At 38.5% G+C, this 22,941-nt stretch overlaps 1 pseudogene; it reads left to right on the top strand.

Annotated features, from left to right (window-relative positions):
- The window catches only part of LOC111752067 (tigger transposable element-derived protein 1-like), a 557,455-nt pseudogene that overhangs the window by 120,002 nt on the left and 414,512 nt on the right, over positions 1–22,941 (top strand).

The following is a 22,941-nucleotide window of genomic DNA, read 5'->3' as shown; positions in this document are numbered from 1 at the left end:
CCTTTGAGTTTCAGTGTGTTTGTGTCTTTTAGTCCAAGGTGTGTTTTTGTAGGCAGTGTATAGATAGATCGTGTTTTTTTTAATCCATTCTGCCACTCTCTGTCTCTCTCTCTTTTTTTCTCTGTCTATTGGTGCATTTAGTTCATTACATTAGCATAATTATTGATAGATATGAGTTTAGTGTTGTCATTTTGATGTCTTTCTTTAATGTGTTGCACAGTTTCTTTGTTCCACTTAATTTTCTGTGCTAAGTCACTTTTTGTTATGTGTTTTCTTTTCATCTTTTTCATTGTTGTTGATTTTGTATTTGCAGAGTCTTTATGTTTTTATTGTTTTCTATTTTGTTGTGTGGGATTGTTAGCTTCCTCTGTGGTTACCTTTATATTTAACCCTATTTTTCTAAATTTAAACCAATGTTTTATTTCTTTATATTGCCTTGACTTCCTCTGCATATGAAAGATCTATGATTATATTTTTTAGTCCTTTTTTTGAAAATGTGATATTTATGAGGTTGCCAAGGCTGAAATGTAGATGAGAAGAAAAACCCCATTGTCATTGGATTGATTATGACTCATAGTGATCCTACAGGACAGAGGAGAACTGCCCCATAGGGCTTCCAGTGAGTGGCTGGTGGATTCAAACTGCTGACCTTTTGGTTAGCAACTGAACTCTTAACTACTGTGCCACCAGGGCTCCAGAGATGAGAAGAGGGGCATGAAAATTTATTTCTGATATAGCCATAATTGGATAAGCCAAATCATCTGTCTTCTCTATGCCCATTTGAGCAGTTGAAACTTGCTGGAGAAAATTACACAACGGAGTTGACTGGTTGAACCTTAAATCTGTAATCACAGATCATAATTGGATGCTTAGCAATTCCTACTGTGTTTCTCTAGTGGGATTGCTTTTCCTGTTTCATACTTTGTCCCTTCTCTGCAAATCTCTCACTCAGTTTCCCTGCTTATTCTTAAATGATATCCTTCCCTATTTTATACAGAAAATAGAAGCCATCATATGGGAACTCCTTCATATTTTCACCATCTAATTTATCACCACCCAAGCATCTGCACCCATCTCTTCCTTCTTCTCTATAGCTGCAATGGAGGAAGTGTCTCATCTAAGATTAAAGACCATACTTTCCATGTGTGCCCTAGATTTCATTTCCCTTCTCTAGGATTTGGCTTTTTTTGGTCATTCCCTTTCAATACCATCAATGGCTCCCTCTATTCTGAATCATTCCATCAGTAGACAAACCCGATTTGTCTTTAAACAAACTTTCTCTTTCTTGTCTATGGGTTTCACTCTAACCACTTTCCCATTTCTTTGCTTCTCTTCACAATAAACTTCTTAAAAGAGTTGCCTTTACACTATGTCTCTAGTTCTCTGCCTCCTATCCACTTTTCAATACACTTCAGCTTGGCCTTTCATTCCACCACTGTGTGAAATTGCATTTGTCAAGGTTACCAGTGACCTCAAAGTTGTCAAATCCAATAGATATCGTAAGCAAAATTGACACAGTTGACTATCTTTTCATCTTGAAGCATTTACCCCCTGTGGCTTTTGGGACACCATGTTTTTAGGTGCCATCAAGTCGGTTACAACTCATAGCCGCACTATGTACAACAGAATAAATGTTGCCCAGTTCTGTGCCATCCTCACAATCGTTGCTATGTTTGAGCCCATTGTGGAAGCCACTGTGTCAATCCATCTTGTTGAGGGTCTTCCTCTTTTTCACTGACCCTCTACTTTACCAAGCATGATATCATTCTCCAGGGACTGGTCCCTCCTGATAACATGTCCAAATTATGTGACATGAAGTCTTACCATCCTCGCTTCTAAGGAGCATTCTGGCTGTACATTTCCAGAGATGGATTTGTTTGTTCTTCTGACAGTCTATGGTATCTTCGGTATTCTTCACCAACACCATGCTCTCCTAATTTTCCTCCTGTCACACTAGTCTCCCTCTACCTACCTTCTCTACTTGACCTCTCAGTGTTGGAGCTCAGGAGTTTCTTAAGTCTCAGTCCTGGTTCATTCTCTCAATTTCAAAATCAATCTTTCTCTCTTCAACCTCTCTCTTCTCTCTTCACTTCTCTTCCCCCTCTTTCTCATCTCTCTGTCCTTCTCGCCTATTCTCTCTTCCTGTCTACTCTGTCTCTATCCCCTTCTTTCTATCTTCTCTCTGTCCATGTTCTCCTTCTCTTATTTGTTCTCACTCTCCTGTTCTCTTTCTCCCTTATTTTCTCCTCTCTTCTCCCCTTACATTCATTCTCCTTTCTTCATAAACTCTTGCCCTAAAAACAAGGAGTAAAATTCTTTTAGAGGGAACATTCGTTTTACAGCCCCATAGTTCTCTCATTCCCTATCGTCTTACACTCAGCCTGCTCCATTCATTTGTCTATCTGGCTTCTGTGAACATTTGAGTTTGTGTTCACTGTCTTAGGCCACATATTGCACCTGTTTATGTAAGCATTTTCTTCTTTCTTGATTGATGCTGCATAAGAGCTGGCTCTGTGTCTGCTTTAGGCACAACAGTGTCTAGCATAGTGCCTTGTGAATAATAGAAATAAGATGCTTGAATAAAATATACAAATAAGTAAATAAATACCAGGAGTCTTGAAAATTTAAAATTGAAAAGCGTTTTACCTTGAGTAAAATGCATCAGTAAGAAAAATGTCTGGAACAGTGTTGGGCACCTAATGCACATTCTGGATTTTTGATTAACAAGTTGAATAGTAGCAATTCGTAGGTTCTAATATGATGAATAACTTAATGACCCTCAGTACCACCATTTAAAAATTTGCTGAAATCTATATTTTTAAATATTCAGCTCAATAATGTATTTTATTAGGAGTAAAAATGATATAAGAGACAAAGGATATCGGGATATCGGAAAGGTATGATAGAATATTTAATAACTTGATTGATAACAGAAATACTGTCATGGATAAAATGAAGTGTTTTACATTGAGGTGAGTATACATTTCCCTTTTATGCATGGCTCAAAAATCATTTTTACTGATATTGTTGTTGTCAGTTGCCTTTGAGTCAATTTCAAGTCACAGAGACTCCATGTATGCAGGGTAGAACTGCCCTGTAGAGTTTTCAAAGCTATGACTTTTTCAGAAGCAGATTGCCAGGCCTTATTTCCAAGGTGCCTCTGGGTGGGTTTCAACTGCAAAACTTTTTGGTTAGTAGTACAGCACTTAGCCAGTTGTGTCACCCAGAGACTCCTTTTAGTAAATGAAAATACTGACACTCTAGGTCGGGCCGGGTACCCCAGACTAAAGTAAAATTATTGATATTGGGATTGAATTATCAATAATGAAAATTTATCAATAATGAGAATTAACTAAAGTGAAATAAAAATAGTGATTTGGAAACTGAAGCCATATATTACAGTTCTGTACTACTTATCAGGTGAGTTACCTTGAGCAAGTCCTATGTCTTGGTTTCTTATATCTAAAACTAGAAGACTGTATTTAATTATTGCTAAGATCTTGTGTCTGAAGCCCTTAACCCAGTGGTTAAGAGCTCAGCTGTTAACTAAAAGGTTGGCGGTTCAAATCCACTAGCTGCTCCTTGGAGACCCTATGGGGCACTTCTACTCTGTCCTATAGGGTTGCTATGAGTCAAAATTGACTCAACAGCAATGGGTTTTTAACAGTAAGGTCTTGTCTAAATTTAAAATCTCTGTATTTCTGTAATACAGTGAATGGCTGCTAGTTCTGTGATCCTGGTTTAGTTTTCCAGTACATGCCTGATTCTATTATGAAAAATTCCCTGGTAAACACTAATGGAAACCATCTGTTAGAAAGGGCAGAAGAATCGATTGTAGGGCTCTCTATCTACTTCCCCTATAGAGTTCCCTGTCTTTCCAGAAGAGGGAGAAGGTGTGGTAATTAAAAAAAAAAAAAGAGGGGTGGGGGGAGGAAGGAAGTAAGATCAAAAAGGAAAAGCAAGAGAAAGGGTTAAGACCTGGTAAACACTTCTTTCCTCCAGTGAGTGGTAGCTCCCCCACCTTTCCCTAGGCTCGTCAGCACCCAGCCTGTGGACAGCACCACAGCTTTTTGTCTAGAGTTCTCACACTTTTAGGTCCAGGTTCCTGAGTTCACTCATAAAGTGGTTTCCATTCTTTAAAAAACAAATGAAACCAGGGAGGGCCACACAGGGGGCTTCAGAGATAATATTCTAGATCTTAAATTGGGTGCTTGGTTTAAAGATGTCATTTTTATAACATGTCGCATGAATTCTTTTGTAGCTACCAAATTTTCCATAATAAAATTAGTGAATTAAAAATGTCTTCTATTGAAACAAAATGAAGAACTATTCTCATTTAAAGAGAGGCCGCACCTCCAGAGTAATAATTAAGACACTACCATGTAACAATGCTAAAGGTTTCTATATGAAATCTTCCTCCTCTCCTCAAGATGTACAGCAGCGTGGTGACAAGATTCCATGTGAGAACACAGATGTGAACAAGAAAATAGCAGATATTATCCACTTTTGTGGAGCCTAGAAGGCTGGCTGGGATATGACCACGCAGTATTTCAGCTAGGCTCATGAGAAATTCCACAGAGTACAGGTCAGAGTGTGGACTTGCCTTAGAGCAGAGTCAGATGAGAACTCCTAGAACTCCCAGGTCCTCCTGTATTTTTGCATCAGGTTATAAGAATAGGCCTAAGAACCCAGTTGTCATTAACAGAAAACAAAACCTTAGGCGGAATTTTTATTGTGTGATGTTCAGGGATGCTTCACCATTTGTGTATCTGATCATTTACAATAAATAAATAAAATTATTGTGGTAAAGTATATATAACATAAAATTATCCATTTCAACCAGTTTTAAGTGTACAATATGGTGACATTATTACATTCACAATGTTGTGCAATTTTCGACACTTCTAAAACTTCTCATTATGAAGTTCTGATACATGTTACAATTGGACGAACCTTGAAAACATTATCCTAACAGACACAAAAGGCCAAATATCATATGTTCTTTTACTTTTTGCCCAGGGGAAGGTCCAGGGAGCCATCTAACCATCCAACTCCTTCTATTTCAGACCTGCTGTTCAGTTGTCGGAAACCCTGGTGGAGTGGTTAACAGCTACGGCTGCTAACCAAAAGGTGGGCAGTTTGAATCCACCAGGTACTCCTTGGAAAGACTATGGGACAGTTCTACTCTGTCCTATAGGGCCATTATGAGTTGGGATCAACTTGATGGCAACGGGCTTGGTTTTTGGTTTTTGCTTCACTTATCAGTTCTCATCCTTACCTTCCTTGTGCTCTGCTAGACGGTGCCAATCACTCACCCTCCTTCCGTGGTTTGTTTACATTGGATTATTTTGGTACCCTTCCCATATTACCATTCTGTCTCTTGGCCTTCCCTCTTCTCCTGACCGCCTCTAACATTCATTCCTGGCATCCGTCAGATGTTTTTTGAGCAGCTACTATGTGTCAGGTACTGTTCCAAGTGCTGGGGATAGGAGGGTGAACTCCACAGATACAGCTATTGCACTAATACAGGTTATAGTCTAGTGGGGAGGAGAAAGGTAGACATTAAACAGCCACATATTTTGCCCCATACCATGTAGACTGGATGACGTAGTATGAGAAGAAATAGCAGAGGTTACCTACACTAAATTGAGTGGTCAAGAAACTCAGCCCTGGGGAGGTAGCATTTAAATTGTGACCTGAGTAATGAGAGGGAGCCAGGCAAGTAAAAAGAGAGGAAAGGCTGTTCCAAGCAGAGGGTAAAGTATGTGCAAAGACCTGAGAGACAAGAGAGAGCTTTGGCAATGGAGGAGCTGGAAGAAAGCTGGTGTCACACTCTGGACACATATAATGATGTTAACAGAGAAGAAATGGTTATTTGTTCACATATGGAATACTTTGTGCAGATCTCACCACACTACTGTTTACTCCCTGACATGGACAAATGCCCATGATCTGTTACAACTCAATGAAAATAATAGTATCCTGAATATGTAGAATGATTCTTTTGTTGTTATGTACCGTCGAGTTGATTCCAACTCATAGCGACCCTATATGACAGAGAAGAACTGCCCCATAGGGTTTCCTAGGCTGTAATCTTTACGGGAGCAGGTTGCCAGGCCTTTTCTTCTGTGGAGCCACTGGTAGGTTTGAGCTGCTGACCTTGTGGTTAGCAACTGAGTGCTTAACCATTGCTCTACATGCAACCAAGAGTCTAAACTGACTATAAATTGTATCAGTTTAGACTCTTGGTTGCAAGTGTTTGAAAACCCAATCAGAACTTGCTTGAGCAAAATAGTTATCTATTAGTTTACATATCTGAAAAGTCTATGGCTAAGGTTGTCATCAGGTCTAACTTTATCTGCCCTTTAACTGCTCTTCATAGGGCTTTCATGGCTGTGACCTTTCAGAAACACATTGTCAGGCCTTTCTTCCAAATGCCTCTGAGTGGATTTGAACTGACAACCTTTCAGTTAGTAGTTCAGTGCTTAACCATTCGTTTTACCAGGGACCCCCGGGCACTATCAGGGGTTCAGATGTTCTAGATACTGTAGAATAGAGATATAATGTAAGCCACAGGCACAATTTTAATTTTCTAGTTGTTTTTAGCTGCCATTGAGTTGGCCCCTGACTCATGGTGACCTCATGCACAGTGGAATGAAATGCTTTCTAGTTCTGTGCCATCCCCATGATCAGTTGGACTGTTGTGATTCACAGGGTTTTCTTGGTTTTTGGTAATAGTTTGCCAGACCTTTTTTCCTAAAATTTTCTACTAGCCATATTAAAAAGTAAAATGACACTAGTACCAGTTGCCATAAAGTTGACTCTAGTTCATGGCAACCCCACGTGTGTCAGTAAAACTGTGCTCCAAAGGGTTTTCGATGACTGATTTTTCAGAAGTAGATCACCAGGCCTTTCTTTCAAGGTACCTCTGGGTAGACTTGAACCTCTAACCTCCCAACATTTTGGTTAGCAGCCAAGTGTGTTATACATTTGCATCACCTAGGGAATCCAAAAAGAAACAGGTGAATTTAATTTTAATAAAATATTTTCTTTAACCCAACTCAAAAAAAGCAAACCCACTGCCATCAAGTTGATTCCAACTCATAGTGACCCAATGTTTCACCCTATATTTAACCCAGTATATCCAAAATTCCATCTCTTCAACATGTACTCAATATGAAAAATTATGAATGAGATATTCTATATTCTTTTTTTCATATTAAGTCTTTGACATTCAGCACGTCCTTTATATTTATATCACATCGTAGTTTGTAATAGTCATATTTCAAGCGCTCAATAGCTGCATGTGGCTAGTGACTACCATTTTGGCAGCACAGGTCAAGGGCATAGATCCTCTCAATTTTAATGCATGTGAGAATGAGCTATGTTATCTTTCCTAGAAGCCTGAGCAAAAGTTTCTTTGTATCTTATTGGCTCTAAAGGAGTCATGTGACCACCATGAACCAACAATGGTTTAGGTCTCCATCACTGAGGAGTTCAGGATAGGGGTAGGCCCCTTGCAAAATCTATGTGTGGTATAGACATTCGTTATTTTTGACCCCCCAGTGTCCATTTCTGGAAACCCTGGTGGTGTAGTCGTTAAGAGCTATGGCTGCTAACCAAAAGGTCGGCAGTTCAAGTCCACCAGGCACTCCTTGGAAACCCTGTGAGGTAGTTCTAGGGTCGCTATGAGTTGGAATCGACTTGATGGCAGCAGGTTTTTTTTTTTTTTTATGTATCCATTTTCCTGACCTTGAGTAATAGTGTTTGGAGATTCTGTCCTCCCCACATGGAAGAGGACTGAGATGCAGGCTGTTAATGGAGGTTATCTCTGGGAAGCGATGTTCTAGGGGTTGTGATGAGGCCCACTTTTAATTTCTGTTCTATATATTTCAGTTTTTAGTTTCTTGCTATATGTATGCGCTATTTTATCTTTACTTTTTGTGAAAATGGCATGGCAGTGGTATCTGATTTCCTTGTCTAACTTCACAAGGGGGGAGGAGGATCAAGATCAACAGCCCAAGGCTGATTCTATGAGGCGGAGGTCAGACATGCCTCTATCCTCCAACTTTTTTACCAATTCTAACACCAACCGTTCCTCCTGCAGCACTCTTTACTTCTCTGCTGGGTTCGATAATTTCTTGCAGTGGCCACACAGAACTCACAGACCATACTTACAGTTACAGGTTTTATTAGGGAAATAACAGGTTACATGAATGGTTCAGAAATGCTCAGGATACAGTTCTTTGATCAGGACAGTCTCTTTTTCAGTTGCGCCTGCAGGCAAGTATTACAAAGCTCCTTTAGTCCAAAGGTACCCTACTCTGGCCAGTATGCCTTGGCCTGAAGGTGCTCAGCTCTAGTGCCTATGGGTCAGCAAACCCAGCTCCACCAAGTGCTCAGAGGCACACTACTCAGCCAGCAAGCCTCCTGCCCAAAGGCACTGAGCTTTCCACTGTTTCTCTGCCACTGCTTCTTGCCGTCTTCAGTGTTACAGCTTGTTCTCTAAGTCTCCTGGTTCCAGGATCTTCTCAGCACAGGGATACTGGGTCCAAAGGATGCGCTCCACTCCTGGCTCTTCTTTCTTCGTGGTGAGATCCTCCCTTCCTGCCTCTGGGATGGGTCATTTTAAAGCTAGCAGGATGACAAAACTGACCAATCCCTTCCTTAGGATTCTGTATACTTTATTTGCATAGTCCCACTCAATCATCGTGTGTGAGTCACAAAGACCATGGCTAGAAGGGCCACATTAAGTAATTCATTGCACTGCACTTTTAAAGAACAAGATAAACTTAGGTTTCTTTGTTCTCAAATGGTCAAGACCAAGTGGGTAATGATCTAATACTAGGGTGACCATATATTTTGGTTTGCTAGAATGGTCCTGGCTTATGTCTATTATTACTGTGTAATCATTAATAGCATCACCTTCACCTCCAGGAGTGTCCTGGCATTGGAGTCTATGGTCACTCAATCTAATACTCTAAGCCAACAATGGGCATTGATAAGGTTAACTCAGATTTTAAAATAATATCTTGAAATAATAGGACTATTTCATAGAAACACCCCTTTAAGCCCAATAAGAGGCAAAATAGCCACACCTTATATTGATTCATCCTCAAGGAATAAAGTGTTCTAAGAGTTAATTTTTCTAATAACTGAAACTTACCTTTTAAGCATCAAAATGTTTTAACATTTAACCACTTTTGAAGAAAATATTACTCTGACGCATTATATTTTCCCACCTTCTTAAGTAGAGTGGATAAATATAATTGAACTTCTTGTGGACACAAGATCATCATTGTGAACACCAGTTATTGCAGAGCTTTCCACCCAATGGGCAGCAGTTCACTGATGTACTGTGTGGGTTACAGGTGTGCTGAACTATATGATCCCCCAGCTCTAGCTTTCATGGAAAGTGGGGTGGAGACTGGGGTGACAGACTCTCCATCAGTTGCCTCTGGCCATTTCCCCCAGCATATCATCTGAATAGATTCATTTTCTGTGTGTATCTTGACTTGTAAAAGGTCTAGTTTTTATTATTTTGAAAACAGCACCAGTTATATTTTGTGCTATAATTCAGAGATGCCGGCAGGGTCTCTGGGGTTACACAGGGCAATTCACCCTTGAGCTGAATTTCCCCAGATGACGACTTCTCTTTGCTCTTTGGAGCACTCTTCCTCTTTGCTGGTGATTGATGTTGCTCGTTACTGTCTTTCCTATTTAATCTGCTATCTTATTTTATACAGGCTTGTTTATGTTAGGTAAAATATGCCTGAGTGTGGCTTGCCTCTTCTTGCTGTAGTAGTGGCTGTTTGCTTTACTGTCTTTTTAATTCATTTCTGTGCTCGTTGCTATACAGCAGATGTCTAAGATAACCTTAGAATAAGTGTCATATTACGCCTCCTCATTAGAGATGGTAGATATCTTATGGAACCCTTTAATCTTAAGAGTTAATTGTGGCAAAAAAAAAAAATTCAAGAAGACTATAAATAAATTACTAGATGACAGAGTTATAATGTAGTTTTATAGGGAAGAAAGGGATATTTGGTGTGTGTGTGTGTATACACACATATAGAGAGAGGGGAAGGAAGGAAAGAAAGGGAGAGGGAGGACAGTTATGCCCCCTTTACAAACCAACCTCATAAAGGTCATTTGTCATGTTCACCCAACAAATGGCTCCTTGTTCTAATTCTGGAACTGAATATCATTCTGGTTAGACAATTGGTCTCAGCCAGTAAGGCGTTGCTGACGCTTTTGTGTTCTTATGCAAGCGTGGACCTTTTTTCTAGCATAGTAAATGACAAAAGGGCCATACTCAATGGGCCACACAAAATCTTAATTGACACATTTTGGGGGCAGCCTAGCTCAGAAGTTAAAAGTAAAGGCTTTGGAATCTGACCTGGGATTGATTTCTGGTTCTAGCACATACTAACTCTGTGCATTGGACACGTTTCTTAATCCCTCTGAACCTCGTTCTCTCATTGGGTAGTTGTGAGGATGAAATGAGAAAATGTTTGTAATAAACTCAACATAGTCTCTGGCTTGTAGTAAGTGACCATTAAATGGCAGTTGTTTCATCATCATTATTATTAATGATGATATATGGAGGAGTTAATGGTTAATGGCAAGATTTATATTTGGGGAAAATATATTAAATAATTAAATGCATGATACTTTTGTCATTGGCCTAATTTTGAAAAATTGGTCACCTGTCATATTTCTCACTAAAGAGTGACATCTATGAAAATTTCTGAAATTGACTGAGATGGACTAGGAATCCTCTAGTTATTTTCTTCTTAGCTATCCATGGTGCTTACCACGTAGCATCATATTCATCACCAGGCAATTGCAGGCTGGTAGGTGCTTTCAGCTAGGTAATTGCATTGGAGTATAGCTGGCTGATCCATAGGTTGGAGCCCTGGTTGTGCAGTAGTTAAGAGCTCGGCTGCAGTTCGAATCCACCAACTGCTACTCGGAAACCCTATGGGGCAGTTCTACTCTGTACTATAGGGTTGGTACGAGTCAGAATCAACTTGACGGGAATGGGTTTTGGAGCCATATTTATACAGGTTCTGCCTTTCACTTTTTGAAAAACAGGGACATCATTTGTCTTTTAATTAACTCCTATGGGGTTTTCTTTGGTCTTTACATTTCTCAAAAACAATGGCTACAGGTATTTATGTGATATCTGCCGTTCCTAAAGCCCCTTAGGGAAGTTTCCAAGAGGACAGTGATTACCCTGACCACCTGCCATTATTTTTCCTGCTTGCTATTGACTTAAGTATGTCATCAAAATAAGTAGGGTTTTGATTTCTAAAAATTTAGAGAGCTGAAAAACAGCATTACTTCCAAACTGAGAAAGAAAACAAAATTGGGACAAACATCACATTCACAGCTTTTCTTGAACCCATTGTAGTACTGAGGTTGCTGGGCAACCAAAATACCCAGATAGGAAGAGACAGGTATCTTCAGAGAGAGATGAGACAGGAACACTGACTTACCTGGGCAAGAAACAGCCAGATACCCATAGATTAGTTGGTGAATAGGTGAAGCTAGGGTAGTTGGTGAACAGATGGAGTGTGGCTGAGTGCACACTCACAAAAGAAGATAAAGCCTCTAGAGGCCGCAAATATAAGAGGCAGCCCACATCCTTTTGCAGGCTTTTCTTCATAAAGCCTACCATGAGCTCATAGAACAATTGGGAGAATCTAGAGAAAGTCGTCTTTATAGGGCGGAACTGGAGAAGGTGAACAGAAGCTACTGTAGGGGCAGGGGGGCGGGGGAAGAAATTCCAACTCCACCTGAATCCTCCTCCTCTATTTACCTTATGGAACAGGAACCTTAACTTGTGGGGTGTGTGTGTGTGTGTGTGTATGTAAGGGAACACACGCCATCACTCATAGGACACTGGTAAAATCACATTGCATCTGGAGTAAGGCAACAGGAGAAAAACCTTTACCTCTGGTGGAAGGGCAGGAATACATTCTGAATCCAGGAGTAACCCTGGGGAGAGGCAGGATCACTGAGAATTCCACAGCTCTGAGACTCAGTGATATAGTGTTTGACTAAAACTGAGGCTTAATCAGAATAACAGAGCACATTCCCCATCACCCTCACTGCCAGGCTAACAGAGAAGGCAGAGGAGGTGGGGGGGGGGGGGGAGAAAGAAAGAACAGATGCATTAGGTAAAAGAGCTAGGAAGATAAGTGTATTTCAATTCAATTGTGAATGATCCAAGCTCAACAGTTAAAATGGAGATTGCCAGATTGGGTAAGAAAAGCGCTCATAAACTATATATACACGATCTATAAGAAACTTACTTTAAACATAAATACAGATAAGTTAAAATTAAACCAAGCAAAGCCTGATGCCATCTAGTCGATTCTGACTCATAGTGACCCTATAGGACAAAGTAGAACTGCCGCATAGGATTTCCAAGGCTGTAATCTTTATGAAAGCAGACTGCCACGCTTTTCTCCCGTGGGCCAGCTGGTGAGTTCAAACTGCTGACCCTTCAGCTAACAACTGAGTGTTTAAACACTGTACCACCAGGGCTCTTCAGGTTAAAATTAAATTTGTTAAAGTAAAGAGGAGAAAAAAATATGCAATGCAAACAGGGACCTACTGCAGAACTGACCATCAACCACTCATGTGCAAGTTCAAGTTGAAGCTGAAGAAAATTAGAGCAAGTCCATGAGAGCCAAAATATGACCTTGAGTATATTCCACCTGAATTTGGAGACCATCTCAAGAATAAATTTGATGCATTAAACACTAATGACAGAAGACTAGATAAGCTGTGGAATGACATCAAGGACATCATACACGAAGAAAGCGAAAGATTGTTAAAAAGACAGGAAAGAAAGAGATGACCAAAATGGTTGTCAGAAGAGACTCTGAAACTTGTTCTTAAATGCCAAGTAGCTTAAGCAAACTTAAGAAATGATGAAGGAAAAGAGCTGGAACAGAAGATTTCAAAAGGGCAGCTACAGAAGGTAAAATAAAGTATTATAATGATATGTGTAAATACCCGGAATTAGAAAACCAAAAGGGAAGAACACTCTCAGCATTTCTCAAGCTGAAAGAATTGAAGAAAAAATTCAAGCCTTGAGTTGCAATGCTGGAGAATTCTAAGGGGAAAATGTTGAATGACAACAAACCAAAAAAAAAAACAAACAAAAAAACACCCATTGCCATTGCATCAATTCCGACTCATAGCAACCCTATAGGACAGAGTAGAACTGCCCCATAGAGTGTCCAAGGAGTGCCTGGTGGATTTGAACTGCCAATCTTTTGGTTAGCAGCCATAGCACTTAACCACACCACCACCAGGGTTTCCACTGAATGACACAGGAAGCATAAAAGAAGATGGGAGGAATACAGAGAGTCACTGTACCAAAAAGAATTGGTTGATGTTCAACTACTTCAGGAAGTAGCATATGATGAAGAGCAGATGGTATTGGAGGAAGAAGTCCAAGCTGCACTGAAGGCATTAGGGAACAAAAGGTCTCCAAGAATCGACGGAATACCAATTGAGATGTTTCAACAAATAGATGCAGGACTGGAGGTGCTCACTTGTCTATGCCAAGACATTTGGAAGACAGCTACCTGGCCAACTGACTGGGAGAGATCCATATTTGTGCTCATTCCAAAGAAAGGTGATCCAATGGAATATAGAAATTATCGAACAATATCATTAATATTACACACAAGTAAAATTTGCTGAAGATCATTCAAAAGCAGTTGCAGTAGTACATTGACAGATAACTGCCAGAAATTCAAGCCAGATTTAGAAGAGGATATAAAGAAAAAAAAAATTTTTTTTTTCTTTATGGAACAAGGGATATCATTGCTGATGTAAGATGGACCTTGGCTGAAAGAGAGAATACCAGAAAGATGTTTGTCCGTGTTTTACTGACTATGCAAAGACATTCAATTCTGTGGATCATAACAAATTATGGATAATATTGCAAAGAATGGGAATTCCAGAACACTAAATTTTGCTCATGGGGAACCTGTACATAGACCAAGAGGCAGTTGTTTGAACAGAACAAGGGAATACTTTGTGGTTTAAAGTCAGGAAAAGTATGCATCAGAATGTTCCTTAGAAGAGAGGATGGCAAAACTTTGTCTCAGGTACTTTGGATATGTTGTCAGGAGGGACCAGTCTCTGAAAAAGGACATCATGCTTAGTAAAACAGAGGGTCAGGTGAAAAAGAGGAAGACCCTCAATGAGGTGGATTGACACAGTGGCTGCAACAGCAGGCTTAAGCATAACAATGATTGTGAAAACAGTGCAGGACCAGGCAGTGTTTTGTTCTGTTGAACATAGTGTTGCTATGAGTCAGAATTGGCTCTGTGGCACCTAACAAGACCAATGCAAACACTAACCAAAATAAAACTGGAGTTGCTATATTAATATCAGACAAAATAGACTTCAGAACAACAGCTATTATCAGACAGGAAGAGGGACATTAAATAATTATAAAGGGCTCAATTCTCCAAGAAGACATTACAATCCTAAATGTGTGTACCTAATAACAGAACTTCAAAATACATAATGCAAAAACTGGTATAATTTAGAAGTGAAACAGACAGCTTCACCATCACAGTTGAGGCTATGACATTGTTTTCTCAGTAATTGCCAGAACATAAACCCAAACCAAACCCAGTGCCGTTGAGTCGGTTCCAACTCACAGCAACCCTATAGGACAGAGTAGAACTGCCCCATAGGGTTTCCAAAGAGCGCCTGGCAGATTCGAACTGCCTACCCTTTGGTTAGCAGCCGTAGCACTTAACCACTGCGCCACCAGGGTTTCCTGCTAGGACATATAAAAACAAAAAATAAGGATATAGAGTACCTGAACAACAGTATCAACCAGCTTGACCTAACTGACATTTATAGGACACTCCACCCAATAAAACATCCTTCTCAAGTATACATATAACACTTGCCAAAAAAGACTGTATTTGGTGCCATAAAAGAATTTTAAAAGAAAAGAAATCATAGAAAGTATATTCTTAGAAACCAAAAAAAAATATTCTTAGAAGATTGAGGAATTAAACTAGCAATCAATAACAATATTCTTATTAAAAATATTCTTAGAAAAAAATATTCTTAGAAGATCACGGAATTAAACTAGCAGTCAATAACAAAGAGATATCTGGCAAACCCCCATAAAGCACACCTAAATAACCAACGTATCAAAGAAGTCTTAAGGGAATTAAAAAATATTTTGAACTGAATGAGAAGTAAAATATAACAAATCAAAATTTACAAGATACAGTTCAAGCAGTGCTTAGAGGAATATTCATAGCATTAAATGCTTATATTAGAAAAGAAGTTCTGAAACCAGTAATGTAAGCAACCACACTTAAAAAAAAAAAATTAGAGAAAGAACAAATTAAATCCAAAGCAAGCAGAAGGAAGGAAATAACAAAGATAATAGCAAAAATCAATGCTTTGGAAACTGAGAAACAATAGAGAAAAATTAATCAAATCCATCCAAAGCAGGTTCTTTGAAAAGATCAATAAAATTAATAAACCTCTAGCCAGAATGAACAAGGAAAAAAAAGACACACATTACTAATACCAGGAATGAAAGAGGCCATCGCTATTGACTCCACAGACAAAATTATAATAAATGTGTAATATAAACAACTCTGTGCCCATAAATTTGACAAGTTAGTCTGGATCAATTCTTTGTAGGACACAAACTATCAAAACTCATCCAAGAAGAAATGAATACACTGAATAGTCCTGTATCTGTTGGGGAAATTGAATTTGTAGTTAAAAACCTTCAAAAAGAAAAGAAGAAAGAAAGAAAATTCCAGGCCAAGATGGGTCCAGTGGCAGATTCTTCCAAACATTTAAGGAAGAAATAACACGAATTCTATGCAATATTTTCAAGAAAGCAGAAGAGGAGGGAATACTTCCTATCTTATTTTATGAAGTCAGCATTTCCCTAATACCCAAACCAGACAAGGCATTACAAGAAAAGAAAACTACAGAGCAATACGCCTTTTGATTATAGATGCAAAAATCCTCAACAAAATATTAATAAATTGAATTTAACAGTATAATACACACAAACTATGCTCGACAATGAACAAGGAAGACAAGAAGAATTGGTGCATTCAAATTGTAGTGTTGGTGAAGAATATACTGTGGACTGCTAAAAGAATGATCAGATCAGTCTTAGAAGAAAGAAAACCACAATGTTCCTTTGAAGTGAGGATAGCAAGACTTCGGCTCCCTTACTTTGGATACGTCGTCACAAAAACCAAGCACGAGAAAAGGACATGTGCTGGGTCAGTGTAAAGGAGGGAAATTATCAGTGAGATAGACTGACTCAATAGCTATAACAATGGACTCAAACATATAATCAGTCATGAAGATCTCACAGGACTGGGCAATGTTTCATTCTGTGATATATAAGGTCACCATGAGTCAGAGTGGATTAAATGGCAACTAACAGGAACAACAGTATGCATATATACACACACGCACACAGATTTTTTGTGTGTGTATATACTTATTTTTTTGGTTGGTCTGGCTAGAAGTTTATTAATTTTACTGATCTTTTTAAAGAACCAGGTTTGGATGAATTTTATTGATTTTTCTCTATTTTTAATTCATTGATTTTTGCTATTATTTTTGGTATTTCCTTCTTTCTGCTTGCTTGCATACATTATATCACAACCAAGTGGTATTCATCCCAGCAATGAAAGGCTGATTCAGCTTTTGAAAATTAATCAATGTAATCCACCATATTAACAGACTAAGGAAGTAGAATTTTAGGATCATTTCAATAGATTCAGAAAACGCACTTGACTAAAACTCTCAGAAAACTGGGAATAGAAAAGAATTTCCTAAACCTCATAAAGGGCATTTACAAAAAACCAATCGCCTCATATGCATGTGAAAGCTGGACAATGAATAAAGAAGACCAAAGAAGAACTGATGCCTTTGAATAATGGTGTTGGAGAAGAATATTGAACATACCATGGGCTGCCAGGAAAATGAACAAATCTGTCTTAGAAGAAGTACAGCCAGAATGCTCATTAGAAGCAAGGATGGTGAGACTTTGTCTCACATACTTTGGGCATGTTATCAGGAAGGATCAGTCCCTGGAGAAGGACATCATTCTTGGTAATGTACAGGGTTAGTGAAAAAGAGGAAGACTGTCAAGTGGCTGCAACAGTGGGCTCAAGCATGACAACGATTGTGAGGATGGCACAGGACTGGGCAGTGTTTTGTTTTATCGTATACAGGGTCGCTAAGAGTTGGAATCAACTCTATGGCACCTAACAACAACAACAACAATATACTTAGTGGTGAGAGACTAAATGCTTTCCCCCTAAGATCAAGAAGACAGTAAGGATGTTCTCTCTCACCACTGTTATTTAACACCACACTGGAAAGCCCTAGAGAGTACCATAAGGCAAGAAAAAGAAATAAAAGCCATAAATACTAGAGTAGAAATAAAACAGTGTTTATTCACATGTAACATGATTGCTTACGTAGAAAAATCCAAAGATTCTACAAAACTACTAGGCCTAATAAGTTAGTTTAGCAAAGTTGCAAGATACAAAGTCAATTGTACTTCTACATATCAGCAATGAACATTCGGAACTTTAGAAAACAATATCGTTTATCAGAGCACACACACAAAAAGGGAAATGAAATACTTAGGTATAAATCTAACAAAATATGTGTAGGACATGGTTGCTGAAAACTGGAAAATCCTGATGAAAGAAACCAAAGAAAAATAAAATAAATGGAGAGATATACTGTGCTCATGGATTGGAAGACACCATATTGCTAAGGTATCAACTTTTCCAAATTTGATTTGCAGATTTATTGCAGTCCGAATGAAAATTCTAGCAAGTTTCTTTGTAGGTATCAGCAAATGGATTCTTAAATTGATATGGAAAGAAAAAGGAACTAGAATTGCCAAAACAAATCTAAGAACAAAATATGAGGATTCGTCTGCACACTACTCTGTATGTCAAGACTTGCTATAAAGTTACAATAATCAAGACAGTGTTGTATTTGTGAAGTGATAGATGAATAGATTAATGCATAGATAGATGCATAAATCAGAATTGAGAGCCAGGAGACAGACTCACACAAATATAGTCAAATAATTTTTGACAAGGGTGTAAAGACAATTCAATGAAGAAAAGATGAAAAGATGGTCTTTTCAATGAATGGTATTGGAACAATTGGATGTCCATATGCAAAAACAAAACAAACAAACAAAAAACAGATAAATAAACCTTGACATATACTTCACACCTTATACAAAAATTAACTAAAAGATGGATCATAGATTTAAATATAAAATATAAGACTACAAAATGTCTGGAAGAAAACTTGGGAGAAAATCTTTGGTTTGACAAAGAGTTTTTAGATACATTAAAAGGTCAACTCATTAAATAAAAAGTAATAAATTGAATTTTATAAAAATTAAAATTTTCTTCTGTGAAAGACAATGTGAAGAGAATGAGAAGACGAGCCATAGACTAGGAGGAAACATTTGTAAGTTACGTATGTGATAAAGGACTTGTATTTAGAATATATAGATAAAGAACTCTTAAAACTCAACTAGAAAGTAAACAACCCAATTAAAAAAAATTGGCAAATTGGTAAAAGATCTGGACAGACATTTTGCCTAAGAAGATATATGATGGCAAATAAGCATATGAAGAGATGAAAAGATACTCAACATCATTAGTAATTAGAGAAATGAAAATTAAAACCACATTGAACTATTCCTACATACCTACCAAACCCACCAACCAAACCCACTGCCATCGAGTCGATTCCGACTCATAGCGACCCTATAGGACAGAGTAGAACTGCCCCATAGAGTTTCCAAGGAGCGCCTGGCGGATTTGAACTGCCAACCTCTTGGTTAGCAGCTGTAGCGCTTAACCACTGCGCCACCAGGGTTTCCACATACCTACGAGAATAACTAAAAACAAAATGAAACAAATAAACAAAAACTGACAATACCAAATGCTGACAAGGTTACAGAGCAACTGAAACTCTTTTACATTCCTGGTGGGAATGCAATATAGTACAGACACTTTGGAAATTAGTTTGGCAGTTTTTTATAAAGTTAAACATATACTTATCATATGACCCAACAGTCCCACTCCTTGGTATTTACCCACCACTGTCACCACCACCTCAGTTGCTATCGAGCCAACTCTGACTCATGGCAACCCCTTGTGTGTCGGAGTAGAACTGTGCTCTGTAGGGTTTTCTTCTGAGGTGCCTCTGGATGGACTCGAACCACCAGTGTTTTGATTAGCAGCTGAGTGTGTTAACCATTTGCACCACTCAGGGACTCAGTATTTACTGAAGTGAATTTAAAACTTATGCTCACTCAAAAACCTACTCATGAATGTTTATAGCAACTTTATATATAATTGTGAGCCCTGGTGGTGCAGTGGTTAAGAGCTTGGTTGCTAACCAAAAGGTCAACAGTTTGAATCCATTAGCCTCTCCTTGGAAACCCTATGGGGTAGTTCTACTCTGTCCTATAGGGTAGCTGTAAGTCAGTATCGACTCAATGGCAATGGGTTTTATATGTATGTATATATATTGCACAAACTGGAAACAACTCAAATAATCTTCAGCAGGTGGTAGATAAACAAACTGTGGTACACCCATACAATGGCATGCTACTCAGGATAAAAAGGAAAGAGTATTGATTTACACACCATGGATGAATCCTAAATCTATTTTGCTGGGTGAAAGAATCCAGTCCCCAAAAGTTTCATCTTTTATTATTCTATTTATATAACATTTTAGAAAAGGCAAAACTATAGGGGTGGGAAAGTGTTAGTGTTTGCCAGTGTTTGGGGTTGGAGTTAGGGATTGACTACAAAGGAGAAGCATGAAGGAATTTTGGGGATGATGGAACTGTTCTGTATCTCCCTCCGGTATTTATTAATTACAGAGGAAAGTATAGGAACTTTACGTGAAGAAACTCTAACCACCTTAATCGCCTTTGCCAGGGATTAACATCGCCACTAATAAGACAATGACATCATGCACTTCTAACCCCCCAATTAGATTCACTGAGAATGGCACATCCCTTCTGTGGGATTTTTCCCCAAAGAAGTGCTGTGCTGGTGGATACAAAACTGTGTGTTTTTCAAAAACCGTAGATCTGTATGCCATAAAGTATAAATTTTACTGTAGGAAAATTAAAAACAATGGGACCCAAGATGCAATACAGACTGTGATAAATGAGTCTAACCGCATTACAAATGTACACCATAACCTTACTGAAGGGATGGGGAAGAAAGGAGCTGGGCTAAGTAAACTACTTTGAAGAAAGTGCTTTGACTGAATACTGTAAGGCTAAAGACAGAAAGTACTCTATACACAGACATTGTCCTCTACATGACAAATTAGTTTCCCACTAAAGTAAGAGTTAACAATTCTTAAACTATCTTACATGTGTACTAAGAAAGAACAAACAAGTAAATACGGATAATAAGAGCCAGGTTTCTAACTGTCTGAGGAAGAAGTTACTGTAATGAGCAAAGGAGAATGCTGGAAGTAACCCTATAGTGCTGTATTGGAGTCAGAGGTATCAGTATTAGTTCATGTTTATTTTACTATATTTTTTACGGATAGACAGATACGAAATAAATTTGTTGTTATTGTTACTTGCTGTCCAGTTGGCTCCACCTCATGGTGATCACGTGTATAACAGAAGGAAATGTTGCTTGGTTCTCCACCATCTTTAGGATTATTGGTATGTTTGAGACCATTGTGGTAGCTACTGTGTCAGTCTGTCTCACTGAGGATTTTCCTCATTTTTGCTAATGTTCTATTTTACCAAACATGATGTCCTTTTCTATGGTTTGGTCTTTCCTGATGACATGTCCATAGTTAGCAAGCCGATGCCTGGCCATCCTAACTTCTAAGGAGCATTCTGGTTGTATTTCTTCCAAAATGGATTTGTTTATTCTTCTAACACTCCAAGATACATTCAATATTCTTCACCAACACCACAACTGGAATGCATCAATTTTTCTTTGGCCTTCCTTTTTTATTGTCCAGCTTTTAGTGGAAATGAGGCAATTGAAAAGACCGTGGCTTGTGTCAGGCACACCTATCTCATAAAAGTGACATACTTGCTTTTTAAAACTTTAAAGAGGTCTTTTGCAGCTTATTTGCCCAATATGTATATATGCATGCTTTAGTATACATACATATATTTCCTAGCTCTATCCACTGAGATGGTCTAGAAACAATGACACCCACTAGCAATGAGCACAGCCAGTGCTCAGATCTTGTTTTCTGAATGTCCTTATCAGTAAAAGGAATAAGAACTTCTTGAAAAAGTAGTTGATTCCAGGGTTGGGGCTGGGTAAATAAAAGATGAGCCTGGAACATCTTGTGCCAAAAATTAAGGCCGTGGTATAAAAAAGGGGAGTGTCAGATATAGGGGCCAATTGGACAGCATTCTCAATGGCCAAATTTAGAGCAAGTTGAGCCAGAAAATAAATAAGGATAAAACCAAAAGCTAAACCCACTGCTGTCAAGTCAAAACCCCATAGGGTTTCCAAGGCTGTAAATCTTTACAGAAGCAGACTGCCACATCTTTCTCCTGCAGAGCAGCTGGTGGGTTCTAACCGCTGAACTTCCGGTGAGCAGGTGAGCAGCTGAGTGCTTTAACCACTTCACCACCAGGCATATATTGGATATATTGGATTTTAAGTCAAAGAATAAAATAAATATCCACTGATTCATATTGATAAAAATGAAATAAATAAATGCGGAGAAAAAATAAGTCATCCTTACAGAAGAATTCCAACTAAGAAATGTAGAAGAATGAGGGGAATAGAAAATCACTATTAGAAGACCACAGTTATAATTGCTGCGGACAGATCACCTGAAGAAGGCTAAAATTAGTGAGTTAAAGGTTGAGAAACAAGACATTTGCATAGTTCATAGTATCTCCTCCCAAATGTTTACCAATTAAAAAAGGAAAAATAGTAGCTTTACAGTGGAGAAACCTGGTGGATAACACCTTAACCAAGGGACCAAGGGTAACATCACCAGTAATAATACATATTGACATCACATTCCCCTACCCCAACTCACCCCCGGATTGATGCACTGAGAAGGGCATATCCATAACCTCATTTTAACTCTAAGAAAGCATCAGACAAACCCGACTTGAGGGATAGTCTACAAAATAACCTAATGAGTGCTCTTCAAAAGTGTCCAGGTCATTAAAGACAAGTAAAGACTGAGAAATAGTCACAGATGAGAGGAGACCAAGGAGACATGACAACTAGAATGCTATGTGGGATCCTGGATTGAATCTGGGAACAGAGGATGGACATTAGTGGAAGAACTGGTGAAATTAGAGAAAAGTCTGTAGTTTAGTTCACAGTATTGTACCAATATCAATTTCTTGGTTTTGATAATTGAACTATGGTTATGAGTATGTAAAATGTTAACATTAGGGGAAGCTGGGTGAAGGGCATACAGGAACTGTAGAATCTTTGCAAGTCTTCTATAACTCTAAAAATTATTTCAAAATAAAAAAGAAACAAGTAGGGAGAGTTTTTGATGAAATAGGCCTGAGGGAAAGAAGTAAAGGAATTCTTTGTGCTGTAAGGGAGTCGTATGGGCACCTTTAGGCTGCAAATGACACTTGTAAAAGAATATCTTGTGCATGACTTGGGCCGTCCTGAGACTCGCTTTGCTCTTTAGTCTGTAGTTTGAGAATTACTGCAGTAGGGTCATCTGACCCAACTCATTTGAAGACATCTTGGTTTAGTGTGTTCTTTAACAGTTTCTTTCTGTATTTTACATTGACTTTTTATTCTCACCTAGATCTTGGAAGTAATGATGACCTTAAAAATCCATTTTAGAAAAATTGCATTACTTTAAAGCTAATTT

Source organism: Loxodonta africana, chromosome 3, assembly GCF_030014295.1.
Source record: "Loxodonta africana isolate mLoxAfr1 chromosome 3, mLoxAfr1.hap2, whole genome shotgun sequence".
NCBI classification, from domain to species: Eukaryota; Metazoa; Chordata; class Mammalia; order Proboscidea; family Elephantidae; genus Loxodonta; species Loxodonta africana.
This window is presented reverse-complemented; position numbering and strand designations above follow the sequence as displayed.